Source organism: Ptychodera flava, chromosome 14, assembly GCF_041260155.1.
Source record: "Ptychodera flava strain L36383 chromosome 14, AS_Pfla_20210202, whole genome shotgun sequence".
In the NCBI taxonomy this organism is placed as follows: Eukaryota; Metazoa; Hemichordata; class Enteropneusta; family Ptychoderidae; genus Ptychodera; species Ptychodera flava.
The window spans coordinates 10870218-10890887 of record NC_091941.1 but is presented as its reverse complement, the minus strand read 5'-3'; the positions used below and the strand labels follow the sequence as shown (position 1 = coordinate 10890887).

At 37.5% G+C, this 20670-nt stretch overlaps 1 long non-coding RNA gene across 1 annotated transcript; it reads right to left on the bottom strand.

Annotated features, from left to right (window-relative positions):
* Positions 1-11200: 11200 nt before the first annotated feature.
* On the bottom strand, positions 11201-19045 carry LOC139149323 (uncharacterized). The gene is made up of 3 exons (XR_011556097.1): positions 18437-19045; positions 12974-17622; positions 11201-11906 (listed from the first exon to the last, which is right to left on the bottom strand). It is a non-coding gene; the product is annotated as an uncharacterized lncRNA (long non-coding RNA).
* Between the last annotated feature and the right edge of the window lie 1625 nt (positions 19046-20670).

Genomic DNA, 20670 nt, shown 5'->3' with positions numbered 1-20670 from the left:
AGTTTTCGTGTATTCCATGCCACTATCATTAATTATGCAGAGCTTGTCTTCCTCTGTGACTCGGAATAAATATTGAATAAACAATTACATTTGTATCAATAAAGATGTATAACATAAAATTTAATAAACAAATGCGCATAACATGACAGATTCATCCAACGAACTTTGAAGAAAAATTTCTGAACTATTTATAAGCTTACCAAAGAAAAAAATCAAAACACAGACTTGTGGCCAGGAAGTGAAGTGAACATAGAATAACATGATCACATGATGCATATGGGATTTTTATAAACAAAATAAATAAGCATTAGGGAATAATAGCAAATTTCGCAACTTTTTCGATGCAGAGTGATTTTTCTGCCCAACAAGATGTTTAAGTACGAACAAATGCGCGAATCCCAACAAAGCTGTCGAAAATATTCTTGTTATCATTTATCATTTCATATTTCTCTTCATTCATTTATTCACGGCGACTGCATGAGTTATTCTTGTTGGTTGAAAACAGAACAAGTAAAACTTGGGTAGAATCACACGGTTGCATTCGTTGGCTACCGTCCTGAACAAAAAACCAATGATGAACCCTTTCGGGTTTTATAAAGTGACGATGCACAAACAAAAACAGTAGGCAGCTTCCACTTTCCAACGTAAATAAAACCGCAAGTTTGTGATTATGTTCGTGGCGTTGTTAGCAGCTTATTACTGCGTGACGTAAGAGAGTTGTTACTCAGCACGTACCCATACTTGCTTGCAAACTGGTTCAGTCAGGTCACACAGATACTCTCTCTACAGGGATGGTTCATTAACCCCGGGAATCAATATTCGCCGGCGAGAAATCGATAACATGTACCTCATATGAGAATGAATAGGTAGAAAATGCGATCCATGTAGATAGATAGATAGATAGATAGATAGATAGATAGATAGATAGATAGATAGATAGATAGATAGATAGATAGATAGATAGATAGATAGATAGATAGAGAGATAGAGAAAGGAGAGAGAGATAGGTAGATAGGTAGATAGAAGATAGATGGACAGACAGACAGACAGACAGACAGACAGAGAGTGAGAGAGAGAGAGATAGATAGATAGATAGATAGATAGATAGATAGATAGATAGATAGATAGATAGACAGATAAGAGTGTAGCTAGGTAGACAAGCAGATGGATATAGACAGATATACTGATAATTAGATAAATAACTAGCAGCTATATAAACAAATAATAAAAAATTACTTGTTAGAAATAAGCCGTGACAGGCGATTACTGTTTACGATTTTTCGAAAGCTATAGCGCTTTAACTCCACATGCATACCAAAAGATTAAGTATTAAACGTTCCGCATTAACGGCTTTGAACTTGATCAGAGAAGAAAAACAAAGGCAAACGTTAAATCACGACAAACACCCCTATGAATGGTCAGTGCGTAAAACATTTTCTTGTGTTTAACTGTATTCATGTTTGTTTATTTGCTAACTATGAGGTTAATTTTCTGATTTGCATGTGTCGACATATTTGTTGATTGTCATTCAGAAATATCTGCGTGAAACCAACAACAAACTTTCTGGGTGTCGACTTCCGACATCCTTTAAGTGTTCCGCTATTAACTGATGATTGAAATATCACATATTTATCAATTGTCCAAAAATATAGCACCATACTGTAATGTCAGGAGAATGTCAGGCTGTTTTGGACCTTTAATAAATTAATGCTTAAACATTAATGAGGGATATTAGGATGTCAAGGTTAATTATTGGGGTAATTAATTTTTATATAAGGGTAACTGATGATTGAAATATCACATATTTATCAATTGTCCAAAAATATAGCACCATACTGTAATGTCAGGAGAATGTCAGGCTGTTTTGGACCTTTAATAAATTAATGCTTAAACATTAATGAGGGATATTAGGATGTCAAGGTTAATTATTGGGGTAATTAATTTTTATATAAGGGTAACTGATGATTGAAATATCACATATTTATCAATTGTCCAAAAATATAGCACCATACTGTAATGTCAGGAGAATGTCAGGCTGTTTTGGACCTTTAATAAATTAATGCTTAAACATTAATGAGGGATATTAGGATGTCAAGGTTAATTATTGGGGTAATTAATTTATATAAGGATAATATGAGAAAAGTTGCTCATGATTCTAGCTGCATAGCGATATACCCGTCAACTTGTCCTTCTCAGTTGAAGATTTCCACTCCGTATACCAGTGAGATATCCAATCCTCCTTCACCATATTACCATGGCCTAGTGGCGATATTCGGTCGCAAAATATGAATCGCTGTCCGCTTCTAAAATCAGATCAATGACCTGAATAAGCCCTTTGCGTGTCGTACGGAATACTCATAAAATCCAAAAATGGCAACGGCGAACGCTGCCGGGGTATTCTGATATTAGATTTCGCCTAAATTAAGCTGCGGGGACTTTCAGTACAAGACATTGCGTTGGCGTCAACATCTTCGGCTGAAGAGCGAATAGCAGCAGTCGGGCTCTGCGTTGGTGTAATACAACCGTTCTACCATTCTACGGACCTGATAAAAAAGAGTCGAGCATTATCAGAGTTCGAAGTAAGCTGTCGGGCATTCGGCTGCTACATTCAAACTGGGGCTTGACTACGACTTTGATAATCATTTATTGATGAGATTAGGCCTTTTTGTTCCGTACTATTGACCTAAACCGCTTAATCTAGTATTTGTAGGCTTTACATCTCAACATAAAACCGACACCAGGGCCTTCGCACAAAAACCCCATGCACTATATCGACTTCAAATTAAAAGGTGTGTTGAGTACATGTATTTTAAGCCCAGGGATTTTCAAATATGATAGTTGCTGGCAACTTCTCGACGAGCTTGTACAAAGTCAAAGGTCTAGAAATCGTTATGTTGTTTCATATTTATACATTCGATATATTAAACCCACTGTGAACATAAGTATGACGGCAAACGGAATTCTCAAAATTATGAAACCGGGCGCTTCCTGTTTCAAGTCCGCTATTGCGTCCACAGGTGATGACGTCATCGAGAGTCATCAATTTCGGTTGAGTCTTGTTCACTCACAGCGGCCGATTTTATGTTTCAAAATTTCAGGCAGCATGAACTTTATTTTTTAAATCTGTGTCATATATTCTCAGACACAACCATGTTATTAACATCATAACCCGATGGATAACTTCAAGAGCTGACCTCATCTTAGGTTCAAGAAGTATTTCTCTTACGACCTCGCCGAAGCACACATTGATCCAGTAGGCATCGAGAATCCAGATCAGGAGTGCTGGTATCTGAAAGACATAACGCCTTCTTCCGATAGTTGTACCGTTGTAAATTGTGCCGAGCAGAATTTGAAGTTAGAGTTCATGCAAGGAATCGCTTGGAATCATGAAAGCAGTAGCTATCACAGTTTCTACTTATAATCAGCTCTGGGCGTGAGTTCTAAAACCGACCACTGACTCAAACCTTGGTGATATACTCACTGCCATGCATGTTCCAAATGAAACTAAATTCATTGTTTCACTGTTAAATTTGCGGTCAGCCATTTTGGATTTCTGACATTTCTAAAGATGCATCATAGACTGCTTATCCAAAAGAGCTTTCAAGGGCGACGTTAAAACGTCGCATCAGCAAAAATATATCACCAAAGGTTTGAAGCTCGCAATTTTCCACATTCATTTTACAATGAGGTAACGCTGGTCTATAAAGATCCGGTACATGTGTGCATACCTAAGCTATCATGTCCCGTTATGCGATAACCATTCGAGATAAAACAGTCGATAGTTTATTCGTCTATGATTGTTTTAAAATGCAGTTGGAATATCTTTTATCGAGTGTACTTCGAACTCATATGAGACAATGTATGCAACGTCGACCCCCGCTTCAAAACCGCATGTATCCTTAACTATACTCTTCCAAAATAGCATAACCTTCAAGTCAAGAGCTTTTTCACATGAGTCATCTACATGAATGTCACCATCTTCCATGGCTAGTTGCATCCCCCCACAGCAGTTGGAATAGCTCTTCAGTCAAGTACATCTGATGTGGCTTTAAACTCATGTAGAAATATGTGAACCTCATGTGAAATAACTCGTTACTCGAAGGTTACGCTATTTTTAAATAGGGGTTACGTTGCAGAAGGGTGGATCGCAAACATCTATGGCGATAAGTCGGTGTACATCCGTAGAGTGTATCATTCCTGTTTGAAGGTATATCAAATTTTGAGAGATTTCAGATGTTTGCTTTTGTTGTTTTTTTGTTTTTTTGTTTGTTTTTTTTTTTTGTTGAATGACGAATGTCGGATAGGTTTTTGGACAGACGAGCCTTGTTAATTTATTATGCAGGAAATGCAGGAAAAAATATGCAGCACTCTTTTGTTTTCAAATTTACCGTAGTTTTTCTCTTAACTGTGCCAGTTTGACGTAACAGTTTGGGCATATGATTTGTCAGAATATAGATGAACTCTACACCCTTAAAAATCTGTCACATTGACGTCATCTAAGGTTCACTACAAATTCGCGTCAACATCTCATCCGGGCATTTACTCGATTATGAGCGAAAAATTTTATGAATGATTTAGGGGCGGAGAATTCTCTGATAAGAATATGTCAAGTAAAATGGCTACCGTCCTTTTCGAAAATAAGGTCACAAAATGATCGGAAATTGGTACACTGCCAGGAACGTTAAAATTAGAACATTCCAACGGACCACAGTATCTGGACGTGGTTAATTCAACGAGCAAGGGCCCCGTTTGATGATTGATCTATTATGGAGTGAAGAGAGCTGACGGACAGTTACTCGACGCGTCTAATTGACCGTCAAACCTACATTCCACGACATCTGTAAGGAACGGATAAAAACTTTCTGCGGGCGAGTCAGTGATAAGTTAATGAGTAGAGTGTCTACATAATCTTAGAATTGATGTGTCCAAACAACGAGCGCGAGGAATGCATTATAACTTTTTAATTTTATTTTGCCTCACCTGTACAGGCGTTTTCTTAAACTTCGTGACAATCGAACACGATTGAGCTTACCTCGAACACTTACACGGACTCTCTGTGAAACTAAGTCTCTTTAGGATTGGCAACGAACATCGATGACATCGCCTGCGAAAGAGACACTCATGTATAAGGCCAAAATAAAAAAATAAAATGTTTCTCGTCATTGGGTGGATTCAAAAATGATGCGGTCATGCGAATTTCTTTCTTTCTTTTTTAAATAACAAATGACCAACCCCTTTTTGGGGAATTCAAACATGGCCGCCATTAAGTAAAATGGCTGTCACTGAAAGAAATAAACCTAAGGAAAATTTCAGAACATTTACTGAACATGTTAACTGATTCATAATATGAATTCACATGTTTTCACAAATCGATGTGCATTAGTGCAGATACTGTATCCTGGGATTAAAACCAAATTACAACTTTAAAAAAGTCGTGACGCGCGTGTTTTCACGTGATGACGGCAAACATAACACTTTTATTGCCTGAGCTCCATTTAAAGAATCCTAATTGATTGAGGAAAAACGTATAGGGCCATCCACAACGGTTTTTGATCATTACACTTTGCAACAAAACCAAAATCTTAATGTTGGATGAGATATGAACAAAGAAAGCGATGGCATACACTTTTAAATTTAAATCGGACAATATTAACAAATCCGTTGCACGAATCGCCTCAGTATTGGAAATGAGATTTTGTAAATCACGAGTCTTCAGGCGACGCGATGATTTCTGTATAGATTTTCGAAAAGTCAGCATGACAAAAAAAAGGTAAAATTTCCTGCATAACAAGTAAACCATATTACAAAATAGATTATGTTAATAAATACATATGTGGAACATGCGAGAGTTCTTTAAGTTAACGTATATGGGATTTTAATCAGTCTTTTACAATGATAGAGGTCATCGTGTATTTATAATTATCTGTCGTTTGTCCGCCTGGTAGAGCAAATATCCATATAATTCATAAGTTTGTATAAAAACACACTCTACTTCAAATCTTTTAATTGAATATTTCAGACCCATAGTCACTACAGGTGATTTAACATTATTCTGAAGGTGTAGTCGCTCTGCGATTTTAGAGATCCCCTTCTCAGGGGCTTTAATTAATATGTAGTGTACCATTTTATTGATCTGTCGCTGGGATAGTGTTTCATACAAACAGTATATTTGATGTACATTGTATTTATTAAAATTATACGACGCGTCTGGGCCAATTGCTTTACACATACAACTTGTCTTTCCAATAGGTCGCCTGCATTTATTGCAGGTTAACAGCTGAGAGAGAGAGAGAGAGAGAGAGAGAGAGAGAGAGAGAGAGAGAGAGAGAGAGAGAGAGAGAGAGAGAGAGTCCCTCCCCGGTTAATGACAATGGTTCAAACCTACATAACAAATGGTTAGCAATTGCAAGAAATTTCTCCTGGCAACGAAAACAGTAAAACGTCCGCCAACTAGAAGGCGAGTGGCGAGCAACATGTCGCGACAGCCGACGTTTGGTATCCCTGATAATTCCGAACCAGTGTCGACGATACAAGGAGACTGAGATGGCCAGTTATCATTACGGAAGTTCACGCTGTGAAGACGCCGTACCAGTCATGGAACACCACTCCGGCGTGTGGAGCGGGCTAGCTAAGTGGTGTTAGATACAGCCTGGTATTTGTGCTATTCCGTTCGATTTCGATGTTCTTTTCAGATCCGTTTTATTGAAAAAAAAAGATTGAATTCAGCGAAAGTTAAATCGAACTACCTTTTACTAGGCACTGAAAATGCGTAGTTTGTTATCACATTGTCTCCAAAACGATTTTAGAACACTGAAAAAAGTCACGGCTAGTTGTTTATCAATACAGGGAAAAATAGTTTGCCAAAGTTCAGTGAAGACCAAAATAGTCGACAGGATTTGCCAGCTTCTAAGCGTATCACCTGTTTTGTCTATAAATAGCAGAAAATATATTACTGTACCAACAAATTAACACACAAATGATGTGTAAACCTCGGATCGTGCGCCCTCAACCGGACCAATATGTGATGAAATTGCGCTTGCGATGCCACGCTGTGATGACCGAATCCTTCGGGTCACGTCGTCCTGAGTACAAGGTCATAAAGAATGCATGAAACGGAAACAGGTAGAAAAATGAAACTAGATATAAATGTCTCAAAATTCATTGACGCTTCGCAAGTAACTTCAACTGTGTGAGTGACATTGCATGGGATTCATTCAAAAAATATTCCATACAATATTATTACCAGCGTATAGGCAGCCCTGAGCGATTTCAGGTAGTTTGCGCCTCGAAAATGAAAGACTTAAAGTTTTGCTCAAATTTTCCTCAAGAAAACCTTCAACCATTCTCTTTCAAAATCAAGAATAAAAATCAGGGGTCACTGTCCAAATTTTGGTACTAGAGAAAACAAATTACCCAATATATACCAATATTTGAAATTCAAAAATTATGGCCGCCATCCCTGTGTTATCTCTATTGGGGAAATAAATTTCCTGATATTCACAAAACATAAGCCGGTGACAACTTAACTTACTCCAAGAGCTTCAAAATGGCCCCATGAGTGGTAGACCAGAATCATAATCGTAAAAGTTTAAGTGTCACGGAGGCGCCTTCTACCTTAACTCATAATTTGAAAGGGTAAGCAAGTAAACTACATAGGGACTGTGGTAGAGTTTCTGCTGATATGATTTTCATATACCATTAGAATCATTGAAAGACAGACATCTTGCTTTATAGTCACTACTCAAACCATACCGTTTCACTTTTGTGATATTTTCCACTGTCATCACAGATGTCCTTTGGAAGAAAATAGTTTGATCCCAACAATGAAAATGTGTGTGGCTTAGAGGAGGTTTTCCGGACAATTTCTGTTGATCACAACGGACGAATTCACATGACGTCCGTTTGGCTGATTTTCGGTGACAATGGTCGTCACAAACGGTTGTAAATGAACATGAGGTGACGTAATGCTAAACTGAAATACCGCCAACGATTTACTGTTAATGGCATGGTTCCGAAAACCTGACAATTTAATGTATCGACGGAGATCTTCTCCGAAAAAGAAAGTACGGGCGCTTATTTTAGGCTCGGCTTTGATCCTGTTTCGACATCTGTTGCAGAAGCTATTCCCATAACTCCCGGGCTTTCGTCTCACTTCGGTTTAAACGTTACTTTTATCGAACACTCCGTATTTACAGCCGCATAACGAGTGGCATATGCCGACTACATGGAAATATGTGATAGTTCAGCAAGGCGGCTACTCGCACGCGCCTGGCGAATTCTCTGAAGTGACAAAAAATAGTTTCTGTCACCATTGGCAAGGTCGAAAGGAACTAATACAACCCAACGCGATTTGAATTAATGCTCCCTGATGTAAGTTTCTAAACCATAACATTGGTTCGTGCAATGCCGCCAACTTTCCGAATCATCGCTGCTAGCTCAAAGTTTTGTAAATTCAAGTCTTTTACAACCCTTTTCAGAATTAGAGCGCGAAGCCACTGCAGTGAACTGCAATAAAACTGCTCACACTAATTAGTTTCAGCTGTAGCCAGCTGGCAAAGTCGACAACATTGTATGTCCCACGAAGACAGTTTGTCTGGGGAAGTTGAAATAAAAAAGATTTGTACATGGACCAGTGCATGGTAATGTTACATTGTATCTTAATCTTGAACACAGGGTGCCAATCGTAAACTCTCATTTACAACTCTAGCCTTAGACAGAGCTAGTTTTGCCTTTGTACAAGCAGACTTTTTGGTCTTTATCAAGTAGCCTTGTTCAACACCAAAGTGGCCACGGCTACAGCTGAAACTAATTAGTGTAAGCAGTTTTATTGCAGTTCACTGCAGTGGCTTCGCGCTCTAATTCTGAAAAGGGTTGTAGTATCACATTACGACAAAAGCAAATACCCACGATATTGCAAATGACCGTTGACATCAAAAGGCTACCAACATCCCCCCAAAAGCTCTCTCTCTCTCTCTCTCTCTCTCTCTCTCTCTCTCTCTCTCTCTCTCTCTCTCTCTCTCATATGTATGTATATATGTATATATAAGCCTATAATTATGCCTAAAAATGCCTATATATTATCTATCTATCAATTATTCTATCTATCTACATTGCATTTCACCTAGTGTACCGCAACTCAGCGTACGAGACGGACACAATCCACGTACAGAACACACGATTAGCTTGGGTATCACGGACACATTTCAAAGTCACCGACTCGTCGATTTATTACAGTAAACCAGCATGGGGTAGCCGCTGTCTAGACTGAGAGATAAACATTTGACCAGACTTGATCTACAATGTAACTTTTTCTTGTACAATTTCAGCTAAGAGTTCAAGAGGTGAAGGTATTCTCAACAGAAACTAACTAAAAAGCCATACATTGTAGATCAAGTGTATCTCTCAGTCTAGACAGAGCGGCTGTCCCATGCTGGTTTACTGTAATAATCGACGAGTCGGTGACTTTGAAATGTGTCCGTGATACCCAAGCTAATCGTGTGTTCTGTACGTGGATTGTGTCCGTCTCGTACGCTGAGTTGCGGTACCTAGGTGAAATGCACTGTATCTATCTCTCTCTCTCTCTCTCTCTCTCTCTCTCTCTCTCTCTCTCTCTCTCTCTCTCTCTCGCTTCTCTCTCTCTCTCTCTCTCTCTATATATATATATCGCCTATAAAGTTCGGAAATCTTCACAGTGTAAAACAGTGCTCAATACCTGTATGGCAAAGCGATTTACGGTAAAAATTGATAACAAGAAGAAAACAGGACTTCGGAGTTACTCAGAGTTTCACGCTACATGTGCTCTCTGTAGCGATCATCAGACGAATGGTTCAAGTTATCTTACATTCGAATGTTTCCGTTTCTTTGCTTCTGTTTTTCCGCCCATGGTTCTGCGTGTTTTTGACCGAGTGTATGGTTGGAGAAGCGGGGTTTGAAAGGATTTTCTGTGAGGCCGATGAAATTTTTGCTGCTACCGTCATTCGTCGATACCTTGGCATTGTCAATAATATTATTGGTTTGGCATTCACCTCCGAGCGGACATGTATTTTTGGCCCGACAATTGCATTCAACTTTACTAGGATCAGCGCTGTTTTCGCTGGAGATCTGCTTGTTGTGTTATTTTATTACATATGACATGTTCCCCATACAGCCATACCTGACATTGACAGTGTTCTTTTTTTATTTTTATTTTTATTTATTTATTTAGCACAAATAACCAAATTAATAAGAAAATAGTACAGAATGTAACAATTTACAACACCAAAGGAGACAACGCAGTTATTTGTGCATGGATAGCACAGAAAAGTCCGAAGACTTATTTCCACTGTGGTCCATGAAAAGAAGACTACACAATAAATATAAATATAAAAGATGACAAAGAATTCAAAATTCAGTGAAAAGACAAAATGCGGAAAACAGTCGAATAAAAAGACAGTCCTGCTGCCGGTTTAAGACACACAAACAACAACGACAAAAGATCGGTTAAAACAAACATCCAATTGTAAACATACAAGGTAAAATGGATATACAAAATCAATCTAAAGGTCAAGTACACTATAAAAATTTCTCTTCAACAAGCGTTTAAAAACATTGTTTGATGAAGTCAGCCGTATATTACTGGTAATTGATTCCATAATTCGAGGCAGAATAGTGAAAACCAGTTTGAGCGAATTTCGCACCGAATGGAATATAAATAGAGAGGTCACCATGGCGAATGTTATAATTGTGAACGTTGCTTTTCATCACCACAATAGATGAGAGATAAGAAGGGCCTTTCCCATGAATAATTTTATGCATCAGATTTGACTTTAAATATTCAATTCTTTTGTCCACAGGGAGCCACCCCATTTTTTGTAGTGAGAAACATCAATATGTTTTCGCGGATGCAACCCCAGGACAAATCGAATAATTTTATTTTGTGTTGTTTGCAACCGATGTTTCGTGTATGTTTTCAGCCCAAGGTACCAATAGGCACTGGCATAATCAAACAGACAATTTATCAAGGCATTTGACAAGAGTTTTCTTAATTAGTTTCCAAAAAATGACGTTTACGGTAGAGAAATTTCAATCTGGAATTTGCCGTGTGAATCACTTGCCAGGCCATACTCTCACCTGATAATGTTTTATCTAAATCAGCTCCCAAGTAATTGACGACATCCCTCGCAACGATTTTTGTGTTATTACACGTATGAAAAGTTCGGAACACCTTCGTAATTTATGGTTAGACCCAAATAGAATTGACTCTGTCTTACCAAGATGCAGTGATAGCTTGTTATCGATCAACCATTCATTTAAATTGTTCAAATCCAGATTTAATCTGTTTTGTATTGCGCAGACATTGGTATCCGATACAAGTAATGCAGAGTCGTCGGCATAAAGAGAGAGTTTACAATCAACAGCTGAACACATGTCATTTACATATAGCGAAAATAAAAGCGGGCCTAATATCGATCCTTGGGGAACACCGCAATTGACCTGATTTAACGAAGATGTAAACCCATTTACACTAACCACCTGTTGTCTACCTGTCAAATATGATTTAAACCAATCAATGGCCTCATCTGTCATGCCCATAGCTTTTAGTTTACACAACAAAATGACATGGTCAACAGTGTCAAATGCTTTTTGAAGGTCAATGAGAACCATTCCCGTCAGATTACCCCGGTCAATTTGATCTTTGATATGATCTGTGATGTGAATAAGACAGGTGTCTGTGGAATAACCCGGTCTGAAACCTGATTGGAATTCATACAACAAATTATACTTCGCTAAATATGCTTCCAGTTGGTCAAATACAATTCTCTCTAAAACCTTTGAGACAACTGATAGAACTGACACGGGCCTATAGTTGCCCTCAAAAGTCTTATCACCTTTCTTGTGGATTGGCATCACTTTTGCACATTTGAAATCTGTGGGAATAATACATTGACGAATAGAAAGATTGATTATATGCGTCAATGGTGTGACTATCTCTTCCGCACCGTCCCTGAGGAATCTTGCAGAAATGTTGTCCAAACCAGTTGCCTTATGTACGTCTAAAGCTAAAATATGTTTCAAAACCTCGTTTTCATCCACTATGGACAGTTGAAAAGAATTTTGTTCAACACCTTTCTTGTTGTAATAATGTTTAACATGATCGGGGCCATATTTACCAGACGCCTGTGGTAATTTATCAACCAGTATTGAAGATATATTACAAAAGTAATCATTGAATTTCTTTGCAACCTTATGCTTATCAAAACATAGACTGTCACCTATGACCAAGCTAATGTTAGTCAAAGTTGCTTTTGATTTTCTCAAAGACATGCCCAAATTCTTCAAGGTTTTCCAAATAACTTTACTGTTATTCCCACATTCGTTTAGTTTTGATTTGAAAAACTCAGATTTGGCGATCCTAACGAGTCTACTGACTCTGTTCTTAGCTGTTCTAAATCGACGCAACAATGATTTATCACCGGTTGATTTCATTTTTCTTGTTGCACATTTTGTGCACCTTGGATTATTTGGGAAAGTGCTTCTCGATGAGGCGGAGGAATATTTTTCCGATGTTTGTCTCAACACTTTTGCTGAAGGGTGGATTGAACCAGATGATGTTACGACGTGATCTCTTCTAACTTATATATATATATATATATATATATATATATATATATTATATATATATATATATATATATATACATATATAATATATATATATCATATATATATATATATGTATATATATATATATATATATTATATATATATATATATATATATATATATATATATATATATATATACAGTTTTTACATGCCTATAGAACATATTTTTTTGTGCATACAAATTAGCTTCTTTAGCCAAACGTCACTTGCATGTAACATCGTCACCTTCAGCAGGTATTCAGAGAGCTATGGACTGATTTGAGGTGATAGATATTGTCCACTGATACAACTACAAAAACCACAGTTCGATAGTGACACTACTATGCTTACCGACAATATGCCGAGCAGAACTAACTGCAGCTGGAATTGACCGCAACGGCTGGCCAACCTAGCAAAAAAAAAAGGATAATCATGGACATATTTTTGATGAAGACTGGATAACCTTCCTATGTTTGTAGCTCATTCACTAGATCATTTGCTGTCACTTCTGTCACATATGAATACCTAGTATTTGTGTTATTGTGATCATATGCTTTATAAATCATACTGTTATTGCAAGTTGCAGTTGCCAAATAGAAAGGACGTCAGTGTACAGATCAATATTTTACAAGCACATTGCTTATTTGAAAAACTTCTTATAGGCGCTTACCAATCAATCAACCAAATGGAAATCTATGGCGCCTAGCGCCATAACCTATAGTCGTGCTCAATGGCGCTTTACAGTGTCAAAGCAAAGTTGTTCAGTATGCTCTATTGAACAGATGAATTGTGATGTTCTTCTTCAAAGTATCAATACTGAGTGATTGGCGTACTACTTATGGGACACTGTTTCAGGAGAGGATGTGGGTGCGCGAGAAAGAAAGATCGATCGCCATATGTTTTCCAGTTAGTCAGTCCGTGGTACACGATGTAGAATTTTTTCATTAAACCGAATAACTCTTGATGAAGCTTTGGGATGGATCAGGTCAGATGTATAGGCAGGAACAGCGTTGTTCAGAGCTAAAGAAGGGTCTGGATTCTGCATTGTACGTTTATCAGTGCAATTCCTTGAGAATGGGAGTAATATGGTCTGATTTCAAGTTGCAGAATTCTGGGCACGCCGAAGGGGAAGAATGGATGCTGATCATAAACCACACAGAAATGCATTACACTGTAATCAAGTTTTGATGTCATAAAGGCATCAACAAACATCTGACACATTTCCTTGGTAATGAAATGACGAATATGACTAATCTGCATATCATGCGAATGTGTTAATTAATACATAGAGTGTTGTTTTTCATTAAAATATAACGCCACTGCATATTCTCTGCGGAGTTGAAAATTTTAACAGAACAAGATCCAATGCTCATGTGGTCAGCGAGACGCTTAAGGTAGAACGCACCTCGGGGACAGACATTCGGACTCTCAAACTTTTACAATTCTCTTCTGATATACCACATGTGGGGGTTCATTTTAAAGCTCTTGGTGAAAGAAAACTTTTCACCGGCTTAGTTTTACGAAATTCAAAAATTTTTATTTTTCTCCATAGAGTAAACACAGGGATGGCGGCCATTTTGAATTTCTAATATCGGTAAATCTTGAATAATTTGTTTCTCTAGTACAAAAATTTGCACGTACAAAAATTTGCACGGTGACCCCCTATTTTTATTCTTGATTTTGAAAGAGAATGACTGAAAGATTCCTTGAGGAAAGTTAGAGCAAAAGTTTAAGTCTTCACTTTCGAGGTGCATATTACCTTAAGGCTGTATCCCAATCGCCAAAATTTGTTTTCGATGAAACTTTAAATCTCCTTGTTGCCATCTTATCTTGACAATCAAACCGAGCAGCGAATTCATTTTTTGCTCACGTGTTTACACACGTGAGCATATGTCGTAGCAATGTCTGTCTGTCTGTCTGTCTGTCTGTCTGTCTGTGTGTCCGTGTGTCTGTCTGTCTGTCTGTCTGTCTGTCTGTCTGTCTGTCTGTTGGTCCAATATCTCAAAAACGGCTCATCAGATCAGAATCAAATCTGGTACATAGATTCAGTTAGCAAATGGCAAGAACTGATTAGTTTTTGGTGGGTCTGGCTTGCATGCTTTTTGCTCATTTGCATAATTAATGATTTTAGAAAAAACGGATATTCATTAAAAACGACTACACACAATTTGATAAGATTTGTTACAAATGTTGATCACACCAAGATATATCAGTAGTGGGAACCATTAAGGGGTGACATGAAAGAGAGTTGCTAATTTGCATATTTAATGAACTTTCCTAATTAGGGATATATGTCTGATTTGACTCGATCAAAATCGACCAAACTTGGTATGTATATTAAAGATACTATGATTTAACATTATTAAAAGTCATTAAGCGTTTCAACTGTAGCCAATCCCTAATTTACATATTTAATGAACTTTGCTAACTAGAGATATATATTTAAATTGACTGGACCAAAGTTGATGAAACTTGCTACATGTATTGAAGCTACTATGATACAACACTTTTGAAAGTCATTAAACATTTTTACTTCAGCCAATTCCCAATTTGCATATTTAATAAACTTTCCAAATTAAGGATATATATCTGAATTAACTTGATTGTAGTTGTCGAAACTTGCTATATACATCAAAGATGCTGTGATATAATATTATTGAAAATCAAAAAAAAAAACATTTTTACTTCAGCATTTTCATAATTAGGGATATTTATCTGAATTGACTTGATCAAAATTGATGAAACTTGCTACGTACATTAAAGACACTATAATACAATATTATCGAAGTCATTAAGCATTTTCTCTTCAGCCAATTCCTAATTTGCATATTAAATGAACTTTCCTAATTAGAGATATATATATCTGAATCAACTTGACCAAAGTTGACAAAACTTGCTACATATATTGCAGATACCATGATACAACATTGTTGAAAATCATTAAGCATTTTGCCAATTCCTACTTTACATATTTAATGACCTTTGCTTATTAGGGATATATACTGGGATTTACTTGATCAAAGTTGGCAAAACATGCTATGTACATTGATGATTATACCAGGTTAAAACAATATCAAAAGTCATTTCACATTTTCACATCAGCTAATTTATAATTTGCATGTCTAATGAGCTTTCACAGCTCGGCATATATGGCTTGAAGGACTTGGCCAACGGTAATTACACTTGCTATATAAAGTGGTGATACAATGACAGCAGTAAAAGAACTTTGATATTTTTATTTTAGTTAATTACATATTTGTATACTTCATGACCTAATCGGCGGTGATTATTGTTCATTACGTTGATCATAATGCTTTCAATGAAGTTGCAAACATGTGGCAAAGGTTAAAATTTACACATAACTGCAAAATATAATGAAAGACGTGAGCATTTCCAGTTCATATCTGGTATGATGAGTGCCAGAGAAAAGTTTCTCTCACAGACAATAGAGGGCGTCGTTCTAGGAAAAGCTGCGTTCACGTATTTTGTGGGTACTGGTGAAGAAGAAAGCGGTTCACGATACGCAAGGTGTTAAAATTGATATATTTTGTCAGAAAAAAATAAATAAAGGGAACACAGAAAAAAAATCACGTAGCTAAAAATTATGGTAATCAATCACAAAATTCGAATGTCCCACTAGTTTGGACCCCTTCCTCCTGAATGCTGGCAAAGTTTTAACATGTAAATCCCATTTTAGATGGGTCATTGAATCTTTAGATGTGTTCAGATATTCGCCAAACCCCAACTGCTTATGTTGTGATCTCTTAATTTGCTTGAAGTTCAAGCCATACAGGTCACTATATATTAGTCAGTCTGCCTGACCCCTATGTCACTGCTGTGCGTGTTCACTTCTCATCAGTAGACCGTGCATGTGTATCCTCGAAAAATTAACACACTTTTAGCGGTGTGGCGCAGTTGAAAATCTTGGCAAATTTAACTCGAAAAACAATGTCAACGTGTGACGTAGACGTTGCACACACGAAAAACAAGACCAGGTTGGCGATAGCCATCCTAAACCCATTTTACGAAATTTACCACAGTCATGCCATCAACCACGAATATTCCTTGCTTCGTTATGAAAATCGTCACTTTACCAAGTCGGACTAATGATTTCAGAGAAGACCTTTTTAACACGAAATATGAGGAAAAATCCTATGAACATACGAATATGAAACTTCATAGCCAAATTTGAACGATTAGTAAATAAAATATCTGGGTATCCACTGACGAAACTATCGGACGAGCCGGTTTAAAGAGACAAAGGAAATATTCGTCCTTTGACACTCACGGGTACCGGGGAAAGTGATGAAGATTCAAGAATTATCTTTTCTCTTAATTCAACAATTAAAGTCGGCTAAAATAGATGAGTTATTCTTAATCATTGGTAAACCACATCGATTAACACACTGTTTGAAACAAATATAAACAGAATATGCCCCCTTGTTTGACGAGGAACGGTCCCATCGGCCACTTTCTTAGAATAACTGTTTCTTAACTTCTTAACTGTTTCTTAGAAGAACTGTTTCTTTAATTTTCATATACCCAAGTGACTTATCTCTGCACACATTTGCATGTAAATATTTGTCATAGTATATTGTACTTGTGTAACAATAGATTTCATTACAGATATTCTTTCACTATGCATTCAAAAAAAGATTTACTACTTGCTCGAAATGTTCCTCAGAATCATTTAAGGCACAGATCATCTCGTGATATCAAAAATGAAGACGGACAACTTAAGTTTTCTACCTGTATGGTCAAAAATGAAGCATGACTAGACTTAAAAGTTGTGAATACATCTTGTTATTTACAAACATTAAACTTTCAAAGTTTGTCTACTTGAAGGTTAATTCGCTCTTATTGTATTAAGTAAGGAGAAAAGCTGTAGAATTGTGAACTCATCCGTATGAATGCCTGCTCACCCTCTTCTTTTAGAATTCGATGATAATTTGTGATATCACATGTGAGAAAATTACCATCTTCATCTTTCTTATAGAAGCCTGAAAGCCAAAACACATCGCTGTTAAATTTGAAACGTTTTGAATGAGGAAAAGAAACATCAATTCAACACATGAATAATACTTTGACCTATCCTGCATATGGTGCTATCTATGTGCCTTTGGTTACCGCAGCTAAGGTCTTTTCTAGATGACTAGACACTATTGATTAGGAGTTGCAACCTGATAAAAGACGAACCACCAATCAGTTATCCAGCATGTAACAATTCCATCGACATGTATGTGAAACTGGAAAGAAAATGCTCTTGTAATATTTCCAGCTTCTTCAAAATGTCTAAGAAGACTTGACAAGAGAAGTCATATTAAAAATTGTTTAAAATATGTAATGAAACACTACATTAACTTAATTTGCAGGGAAACATTGTTTCTTTCCTTTAGAATGGGATGGACAAAATCGTTAGTAAAGCAGCTTTAAGATTGTCTATAATGATATTGAAAATAATGATTACTGTGGAATCAAGGCTCGCAAAAACGTGACCGCAGGCAATTTTATTGTGAAGTAGGTACAAATTGATGATGTTATCATCATTTTCATGTCGGAAACCATCCGTGGGTGCACTGTACACATATTAGCCAAATGACGACAGATGTATACCAAAAGAGACCCGAGGGAACGACATCTTTTCGATCAATGCAGACGACATGGCGGCAGAGATGTGGACATGTCGTCTGCATTGATCGAAAAGATGTCGTTCCCTCGGGACAGAGCAGGTATGATGATCGCAAAATGGTGAATGTACTATCAAATCATACACAGTTCTCTTGTTCAACTTCGACAAATCTCAAATCTGCTCACCCTTCAAAATGTTAATACTGTTATCTTCTCACGGTTGATCTACCTTGACGTGTTCTTCGCTAGCTTCCTTGGGTTGAATGATTCAGCTTGCCTCTGTAAATATCACTTTCTCCTGTGATCTTTTTTTTTTGGTCTGAATTCTGCATTCTCCATCCTTTATGTCATCCGGGGAATTTCACTCAGGTGTCCGGGAGCGACTCGCTTCTCGCAGTTCTATCGGGAAATTCCATCCAGCTTTGGCTTCGTTTTCTTCGTTTTCGGGGAATCATGCAGCTCAGATTTTGGCAGAACGACTCGCTTTTCAGCTCGAGGATCGACCAAACACCACATTTGGTAGATATTGCAACCGGGTTTTAGTTCTCCACCATATCAAAAGTAAAAAAGTGTTGTTGCTGTTCTGAATCTTGTAAAGAAACTGTTCTTGCTGTTCTGAATCAGGATTAAGGGGAACTTCAGACCACAGTACGCGTAAATGTAGTAACTATATAGATCAGGCGACACAAGAATTAACGTTGCGCTCGAAACTTTATTTCCCCAGGTCAGCATGATGGCTGCCTGGGGCAACTCTTAGCTCCGAGAGCCTGGAGATATGCTAACTCCAAGGCCCCCAGAAAGTCTGACTCTCAAATTTACAATACTTTGTCGACAAGAAAACTTACCAACGCTAGTTTCACAATGATTAATACTTAGTATGCATGAGACATGTCACAACACCATTGTTTTTAAATCCAAGCTGTGAAAATATGAAAAGTGATACTTAACAGCTACAGTTCTGTTAAAGTTCGACTAACATTGTCTGTCTATTGTCCAACCTTGCGTGAGACTTTCCATGGATAATCATAGGAATTCACGAGACACGCGGGTGCCTGGAATGGCGCTGCCATTGAATTTAAACAAAAGAGACTTGAAAATGTAATTTGCCGCCAATTTCGAAGAATTACACCTCCGGTTAATCGTGCGAAATGTTGAAATTTGGCGAATTATTAGAATGAAGATTTACAGTAATCGGTACAAATTATAGAAACATGACATCGTTCTTTCTCCCACAAAGGCTTGCCCTCAAGCCTTATAAAAGGTGTCTCAAATATTGAGAGAATACAAAAATACTACATTTACATAAATACACAAGGAAAGTACAGAATTTCAGAAGAACATCAAGTGGAAAGTACAATTTTCTTGTAATCAGAAATATGACAGTGCGCTCAGAGTCGATTGAGAGCATGATGTGAAGGCGCCCGACGCATGGCATCCACGGTATTACTTTTTGCAACAAAATAAGCCCTTATTTTTTGACCATAGACAAATAAAAATCATCTGTGGCTATGTCATGACTTATAAAATTTCATCGTGCGACTTTACACCACAACTTCCACAGTTATCGCCATATTTCCTTTTCCACGCTCAATTTAACGTGATCAACACATGAAAATGGCTGCTGGTGGAACCATCCACAGAGAAAATACAAAGTTTATCTCCCTTTTTAAATAAATGTTTCCTAATGCTCGTATTCCAGATATCTGGAAAGTTTGATGTATCTAAAACTGCATTAGGCCTAAATAATTTAGCCAAGGGTTTACACAGAAAGGGAGAACCATGTTTTAACAAACTCTATACAAAACACATCAATCCTGTTGCTTTTTACTTTTTAAATTTCTAATTGCTGATAATACTTCTTTAGTTGTTACTGATTTGTCCAGCTGCTGATTAACTTAGTTTTGTCAGATGTTAAAATATCAATAATATGATGCGACAGAACGAACGTGTCACTAGCGCGTACAGGTAGACGCAAAATCAAGCTATCTGCATTTGATACAAAATGTGCCGTGTGAGGGCGGGCGTACTATACTACGACAGAAAAATTACAGCCACACAGCTCAACACGGACGTTTTCGATCGCTAACCTGGAGGGTTTGGTAGCGGGACCTGTGGGCTGGACCGCAGGTGCTCGCAACGTTGCTTTGGTAGTCGATCGAAGGACCTGGATCGAAGTGTGGACCGAAGGCTGAGCCTCGGTAGTTGTACAAGGAATAAAAGTTTTGACACAGCAAATCGGTTTTAAGTCCAAAACCAACAAAATAAAATAATTCGACCCTCAAAATGTAACATCGGCCAGTCAAAATCACCTTTAGGAAGACGTCATTATTTACGGGCTAGGGGTCGGAGGAATTTCATCGAAGCTCTGAAACTTTGAGTAACCCCCTGTCAACCATGATGAATTTGAGTAGCTCACCCTC